Below are 8,685 nucleotides of genomic sequence, written 5' to 3'. Positions count from 1 at the left end.
AAACCCTTACCAACTAGAGACCAACTGCCCAGTCGGCCTGGAGCAACTGCATCAACTTGGTATATTGCACTGGAAATTGGAGACTGACAAATATGATAATGACCCAGAATTAGGAAAGTTCTAAAAAGAGAAACTACTCATGGGTGGATACAGTAACAATGTTGTTGTTGTTGTTAACTGCCCTCAAGTTGATTCTGACTCATAGCAACCCTATACAGGGTTTCCAAGGAGCAGCAGGTAGGCTTGAACCACTGACCTTGAAGTTAGCAGTCTATATCCTACAGCATCATACTAGAACTCATTATGTGAAGATAAACTACCAAATTATGCAGAAAATATTGAAATATTTTAGGAAGGACATTTACAGTTTGGATGGCAAAATTTAGTGTCTCTTGAGTGGGACTGGATATTGACATGTAAGAGATAAAGGACACATGGACCCAGACTCCTGAGGACAGGAGACCAAACAGCACTTTCTGCAGGAAAGGACCAGTATGGGCGGCATACAACTGGCCCTCTGACCATTTGGGCTGACTTGACAGCAGCTACAACAACAACAACAACAACAATGGCAAAGTGGTTCTACTGCAAGAATGCTGAGTTAGAAGTCCCGTGACCATTCCAGCCAGTTGGCTGAGTGCATTTGGGGAATGACTTTCTCCAGGTGGGCCAGGGTCCAAACTCTGAGCCAGTTTCTTTCTTCTGGTTTGGAAGAGGTGGTGAGGGGAGGTGCCTCTGTTGAGTCATGATGAGAGCAGGGCTATTACGGGAGGGCCGGTTGGTGAGAATTTGGCATACTTTACAGCCTGCAAACCTTAGCATTCAGGGACTAGAAGAACTAGATGGTGTCCAACTATTACTACCGACCTCTCTAAAAAGGAATTACATTAGAAAGTCCTGGAAACGTCTGGCCACCCTCAGCTCATGCTGGAAGGCTCTACAGCCCCAGTGTCATGATTAGTGATGGCAAGTCTGGCTGTGACCTAGATTTGTTTTATCTACCTAATCATTATGCGGAGGATTTGAAGAAGCTGTTCATTCCTCATGGACTAATGATGGACAGGACGGAGCAGCTTGCTCGAGATGTGATGAAAGAGATGAGAGGCCATAACATTGTAACCCTCTGTGTGCTCAAGGGGGGCTACAAGTTCTTTACTGACCTGCTGGGTGGTATCAAGGCACCGAACAGAAACAGTGATAGATCCACCCCCATGACTGTACATTTCATCAGACTGAAGAGCTACTGTAATGATCAGTCAACTGGGGACATCAGAGTAATTGGTGGAGATGACCTCTCAACTCTGATGGGAAAGAATGTTGTGATTGTTGAAGACACAACTGACACTGACAAAACACTGCAGACGTTACTTTCCTCGGTCAGGCAGTCTAACCAAAGACGGTCAAGGTTGCAAGCTTGCTGGTGAAAAGGACTCCTCAAAGTGTTGGCTATAGACCAGACTTTGTTGGCTTTGAAATTCCAGACAAGTTTGTTGTAGGATGTGCCCTTGACTAGAATGAATACTTCAGGGATTTGAATCATGTGTGTCATTAGTAAAACTGGAAAAGCAAAGTACAAAGCCTAAGACAAGAGTTCAAGTTGAATGTCAGAGTCTGGAAACATCTGGAGTTCCGATGAGCTCACCAGTAACCTGACCAACTGTCCTAGTGACCATCTGCTTTAGTCGCGTTTCTTGCATGCAACTTCTCCAAACTGTCTAAGTTTTGTATGTTAGAAATGTCCGCTGCAGGTCAGAACTCTTTATTTGCACTATAAGTCCAGAGGCTATTGGTTCTCTTTAGATGGGTTGTGGTTTGACTTGTGAATGAAAAGTCTCTGACACCAAGCCACTAATGAAAGGAAACAACTGAAGTCGTATCTCTATGAAACATTAAAAGAGAAGATACATTAGTTTTTAAGTGGGTATTTTAATTTTTTATATATTCACACAAGAGCAGACGTGATTGGATCCTGTTTGTTATTCACCGTGTGTTGGTGAGAAGCAGGGGAGTTTTCCTATCAGTGGCAGCGCTGAAGTGGTTTGACTGTGTCCTGGATCCGGTGTCCTGGACTAATACTAGTGGTGTTTCTGTCGTATTAACTGAATGGATCCACTTGTTCAGGTGAACCTTGGTCAATTGTTCCTTTTAAATAGAAATAAATAACTTTAAAAAAAAGAAAGTCCTGGAAAGAGTGTGTAGGGGGGAGAATGTGGGAAAAAATTCAAAATTACACACACACATACAAAACAAAACAAAAAAACCAGGTTTATTGGTCAGATAAAAACTAGTGAAACCCAAAAAAACTATGGCCCTCAGGCCTGTAAACTGAACTCACCGCTGAGGCTCACTCAATTTTCAGCTGAGCAACGGACAGATCTGTAACGGTGCAGAGCAGCTAATTATTTATTATGCACCTTCTAGCCATATTTCTCCATTTTGCAATATATAGCATTGTGGGCTAATACACTAGACTATAAAGTTGATTTGAACTACAAGGTCGGCAGTTCAAGCTCACCAGCCGCTCCTTGGAAACCCTATATAGGGTAACTATGGGTTGGAACTGATTGGATGGCACTTAACAACAACAATGCCTGTGATTAAGGACCCATTTTGAAATGAGATGCTATGGAGTAAAGAGGTGGGACAAAAGAGTAAAGATTAGGGTGGATCTAAGTGTTAAGAATGCCCCCACCATAGTAGAGGCTGTGACTCAACTCACCACCCTTAGATTCCCTGGGGGGCATTGTCTGAGTCCAATTCATAAGACTGCTTTGGAAAAGCTTGCTCTCCTGCCCTGGATCGTGCATCTGACTCATGACGTCTGACTTCCAGTTCGTGGGGCTCTCAGCCTGTCACCTGATCTGATTCACCAACTCCCAGAGCCTCGCACACCAACAGCCTGTCATCTCACCTGCTGATTTGGGCTTCTCAGAGCCTGAGACTATGTAAGTGAGACGATTTCTCCAGACTGAACTCAGAAGTATGCATTTTCCACTTGCCAACCTCCACAATTTCATGAGCCATTCCGTTTGAGAATTGTGGAACCTTGCAGCCTGTTGCAGAACCCGGGTGCTTGAGGGAATGGAGGAGTAGTGATTGTTATCAAGGACTCTGATAAGCATAACATGTCAAAGAAGTTGAACAGTTGAGATATCTTTAACCTCCAACTCCTAGGGACCAGCCTTGTGTCGACTTTTAGAAAAGAAACTATTCATGCAAACAGGAACAATAACACTAAGGAGGTAAGTACATGTTGGGCCAATAAACCATGTAAGATCAAAAGGGCAGCATCTCAGAACCTAGATTCAGAGGGTGTGGAGCAAGGTAGAATCTCCATTGAGTGTATCCATTCTGCCTAGTCAGGGCTGATGAAAGGAGATGCGGATAGGTCTCTTGCAATACAATAGCGAATAATTATTATCAGGACTGGTTGTAAGGGCTGGAAATGTAAAGGTGGATGTTTTGGGGCAAAGGGAGGGGGGTAATTAACCTTACAGTCTAGGAGTGGAGGTCCCTGGGACCATCGACGGAGAAGAGCAGAGAACGGAACCCTCCCCAGAGAAGCAGTGATGCCAGGGATGGAGGCAGAGATGATGACGTGGGGAGATGGAGCGGCTGGAGACTTTGGACCTGGAGAGAGAGAGGGGTGGTGCACGGACGACAGGGAGGCAGGCTTGCGGAGGATACCCTTTGGTTGATGGATGATGCATGGAAGGGATTGTAACCATGGCAAGGAAACAATATACAACAGGATCAATGTGAAGCTGATGTCTTCCCATGTAAACTATCACATAATTCACAATAAAGCATTAAAAAGGGGGGGGGGGCACCATCTCCCTAAGAACAAAGTTCAGAAGACAGGAAGCGCTAGTAAAGAAGGTGGGACGGATATAATTGATACGGGAAACACAGGACAGTTAATGATGTTTCATTGCAGGGATCACAATCAATAACACAAAATAAAATGTGTATGAACTGCTAAATGGAAAACTGATGTGCTCTGTAAACATCCAGCCAATTCACAATAAAAAGGTAACATAAATGAAAAATCCTTTTTGAAGGGGGAGAACTATGTCTATATTCATCTCATTAACTCCCTTGAGTGGCAGCACCCCCCATGATGTGGCTTTCAATAATAAGGAGGTCATGCTGGAAAGACAAGGGGGCTCTCTTGGGAGCAAGTGATGTCATCAAAGGGATTGTCTGACAACAAAAACCTTAAAATACAAATCTTATCACTCTCACTCATGCAAGTGCCAAAAACGAGCCTGCAATTAGGTACCTGTCTGAGGGGACTTCAAAAAGTTCATCGTAAACTTCCACTGACTTGTAAAACCATTTTTAATATGCATTTTAAATTGTATTTGTCCTGTTTTTCACAATCTAATGCTATAAGAAATATTTTTTAAATTTTTGTTGTGAATTGAGTAAACGTTTACAGAGCAGACCATTGGTTCTTGCCCTTGGTTCCTTCTCACTGGCTGCAGTCTCCTCAACGTAACATCACCGATTCCACGTCCTCCCTGTGACTCTTGTTTCCATTCTCCCTTTTCCCCAACCCTTCTGAACTCTGTCCTTGGGTAAATGCTGCCCTTTTAATCTTAAATGGTTGACCATTCTATGATGTGCTTACCTCACTAGCGTTGTCTTCAACATATCTATGGTTTGGCTGAAAATTGAACCATGGGAGTAAGTCGAGTTTCAGAAGGTGAACAAGGGTCATAGTCTCAGGGTTCCATGAGGCTCTGTCAGATCAGTAAGTGTGGTCTCGTTTTATGATATTGAGTTTTATTCCACATTTTCTCCCACTCTACCCAGGACCTTCTAATGGGATCCCTTTCCGAACAGTTGGCAGTGGTAGCTGGGCACCATCTAGGTCTTCTGGTCTCAGGGCCCTAGAGAAATGTCCACTGCAGGTCAGAACTCTTTATTTGCACTGTAAGTCTAGAGGCTATTGGTTCTCTTTAGATGGGTTGTGGTTTGACTTGTGAGTGAAAAGTCTCTGACACCAAGCCACTAATGAAAGGAAACAACTGAAGTTTACGAAACATTAAAAGAGAAGATACATTAGTTTTTAAGTGAGTATTTTCATTTTTTATATATTCACACAAGAGCAGACATGATTGGATCCTGTTTGTTATTCACCGTGTGTTGGTGAGAAGCAGGGAGTTTTCCTATCAGTGGCAGCACTGAAGAGGTTTGACTGTGTCCTGGATCCATAATATTCACGTGGTCCATTAATCTTTTGGACTAATTCTTTCGAATTTTCATCATTCATCTTTCCTGTGGAGAGAGAGAAATAGTTGCACCTTAGATGGCCACTCATTAACTTTTAAGATTCCAGTCTAGCACATTATATAAATACATAACCTGATCTTGTTGTCTGAAATGGACCCAAACTTCATCTGGGTGAGAGACCCCCATTGTCCTAGTTTTGACCAGGAGTGGACAACAGGGATCCACACCTGCCCAGAACAGCACCAAGGCAGAGCCAGGAGCTGAAGGATTTTGTATCATTCAAATATCTCCCCTCGTCGTTTACTCTGACTTCTTCCCTCTACTCTCTTCCATAATAAAACTGAAAATAATCAATTACATGTTGCTGTCAAGTGCCAACGAGTAGATTCTGACTCATAGCAACCCTATCTATATAGGATTTCTGAGACCGGCTGGTGGGTTTGAACTGCCGACCTTGCAGTTAGCACAGATACCAGTCCAGTGCTTATCCTACAGTGTCACACCAGGGCTCAATCAATTACATTGTTGTTGTTGTTAACTGCCGTTGAGTCAGTTCCGACTCATAGAGACCCTGTATAGGGTTTCCAAGGATCTACTGGTGAGTTTGAACAGCGGACCTTGTAGTCCGGTGCTTTATCCCACAATGTCACACCAGGACTCCCAGTCAACTACATAAAGTCCTTTAAATCATTGTCATTTGAAATTTGAAAAAAAATGACTAAAATAAAGCCTTTACACCCTCATAAATGTTCATTGTTCTGCTCCTTTTGTTGTTGTTATTGTTAGGTGCCATCGAGTCAGTATCAACTCATAGTGACCCTATGCACAGCAGAATGAAACATTTCCCAGTCCTGCACCAACCTCACAATCGTTGATACATTTAAGTCCATCATTATTGTCACTGTGCCAATCCATCTAGTAGGGAGTCTTCCTCTTTTTCTTAGATCCTCCACTTTACCAAACCCGATATCCTTTGCCAGGGACTGCTCCCTCCTGACAATATGTCTGAGAAATGAAGTCTGGCCATCCTGGCTTCCAGACAGTATTCTGGCTTCTTCCAACAGAGATATGTTTGTTCTTTTGGCAATCCATAGTACTTTTAATATTTTCCTCCAGGACCATCATTCAACTGCATCGATTCTTCTACCATCTTCTTTTATTCAGTGCTCAATTTTCAAATGCATGTAAAGTGATTGAAAATACCATGGCTTGGGTCGGGCGCACCTCAGTCCTCAAACTGACATCTTTGCTCTTGAACGCTTTAAAGAGGTCTTGTGCAGCAGATTTGCCCAATGCAATGTCATTTTATTTCTCAACTGCTGCTTCCATGAGTATTGATGAATGTACAACTTTAATGAAGTTTTTGACAACTTCAGTCTTTTCTCCATTTCTATAGATGTTATTTATTGGTCCAGTGGTGAGGAATTTTGTTTTGTAGATAAATTGCAACTTTCTTTTTTTAATATTCAAAATATTAATTGCAAGTGTTTTATGCAGTAGTTTTTCCCTCCCACAGCAGACGTGCAAAAGTCACATTTTTTATATCTGTAAATAATATCAAAATAGCCTTCATCTTTGAAATATCAAAATCATATTTATTTATAATCGGTTTGCAAGAATAACACAACATTTCCGATACTCAAACATCTTACAAAAAAAGAAAAGAAAACGCATTTGCTTGGTTAAGGGCTAAAGTTACATGCAAACAGCAAAAACATGAAAGAAAAGAAAATACCCACATTACCAGCATTCATTTACTACAATTACAAGTCAGTGGTCAATTTGTCCTTGAGAAACTGCAACAAAAGTTGAACAAGCCAAGTGTCTCCTTTGGATCCTGCATCTTTAGTCTACAGTGGGACAGAATGGGGAACCCTAGGTCCCTTGCGGATGCTCCTGCATGTCCAGGGGCTGTTCCCAGGTACCTGGGTTGGAAAACCCTTTGAGCGTATGTGAGCTTACACCCAGGAGTTCTGTTCAGAGGTGTTGCTGCTGTTGACACCTGAGTCCTCATCCTCAGGTCCCACTGCAGGTGCACCTCTCCCGGCAGAGAGCAGGCCGGTCCGGCAGCTCTTCACAAAGCCGTTCCATCTTGATGTGGAACTCTCTGAGTTCATCCTCCTTAAGGGAAAGGCAGTCCTTAACATTTTTCAGAGTTTCCTGCCATACCGCTGCTTCCAACAGCCAGTGCTCAGCTGTCAGCACAAGAAGGCCCCTTCTTTCTCCCCTGCAGGGACAGCAGGGCCCCCGTGGTGAGCACCAGCCTGTCCACTTTTCACTGGTCCATGATTCTTCTTAACTCCCGCCTCTGACACATCACCATTCGGATCAGCCTTCAGAGACCTCAGGGATTCACTCTTCCTGGGGACAGTTGGGGGTCAGACTGTTCACTGAGAGCATCTGGTGCTGGAGGGACACTCCTTGGAGGAACTTGGACCGCTGGCTCCAGGCCACATCCCCAGTTTGGTGTTGAGGTAGGACTGGAAAAAGCCCATTTGTGGCTACAGGAGTGGGGCCCTGCTTTGGGAGTGGCATTGGCTTAGGGTTGAGCTTCTCATTGTCACTCGGGAACTCAGCTAACGATGGCTTCCTGTGTGCAGGGTGAAATCCCTATCAAGAGACGTCATCAGCAGAGCCTTCTTTAGAAGCTCCGTGGTTAGCCAGTATCTTGTAGGTGTGCTTGGCACCAAGTAATTTTGCCTACACTCCAGAAGGGGTCCCAAGAGGTCAATTTGGTGGACTCTGTGTGCTGCTTTCTGGACTCAAAGTGGGACAATCGTTTTCATCCAAGTGCCACCATGTCCCCTTGCCTTGTTTTATCTGCCTTCTTTTTGGTAGGGGGTTTCTCTCTAAAGGAAGAATCTTTCTGGGAATGGAAGTGACAACCCTGGCTCTGCTGGCTTCCGGAACAGTCGCGTCAACCAGGCAGGTGCCCCTTTGACACACCAACACCCAGATCATTGTGGAGAAACCACCAGAACATACACTAGGAAATTAAGTGGGAGGGTTTCATAGTTAAAGAAGCCAAATGAGTGATTATGTGGAGAACACTGACTCTCCAAATCGATCTCCCCTCAGGGTGGGTTAGCTAGGTAGTTTTCAAAGGTAGTTGCAGGTGATCACCATGATGCAGAACAAAAGCCACACTGCGCCATTCTGTTCCATTGCCTCTTTTCAGCAAGGTAAGTGCCCTCTGAGGACCTCGTTCCCCAAACTGCTGAGTCAACCACCTGAATCTCCCATGAGATTCTCTTGGTCAAGGATAGGTCAGGGCGTAGGCTGCTGGCTCACGTACCAAGAGTCAGATGTCAGATGAAGATGAGTTATATGTAAGATGCAGAATGAGCGTGAGCCTCATTTATATACTGAATACAAGCCACACCCAAGGACACACCCCTTTCAACTGATTGGCTGCTTGCAGCAGATCTCGTCATGGATGTGATTCTA

General features: G+C 44.0%; 1 pseudogene; it reads left to right on the top strand.

The window, feature by feature from the left end:
• Positions 1–650: 650 nt before the first annotated feature.
• Positions 651–1,583, top strand: LOC102834726 (annotated as a pseudogene).
• The last annotated feature ends 7,102 nt before the right edge of the window (positions 1,584–8,685 follow it).

Source organism: Chrysochloris asiatica, unplaced genomic scaffold (assembly GCF_000296735.1).
Source record: "Chrysochloris asiatica unplaced genomic scaffold, ChrAsi1.0 scaffold00007, whole genome shotgun sequence".
NCBI classification, from domain to species: Eukaryota; Metazoa; Chordata; class Mammalia; order Afrosoricida; family Chrysochloridae; genus Chrysochloris; species Chrysochloris asiatica.
Note: the sequence above shows the minus strand (reverse complement) of the source record. Positions and strands in the feature narration are given on the sequence as shown.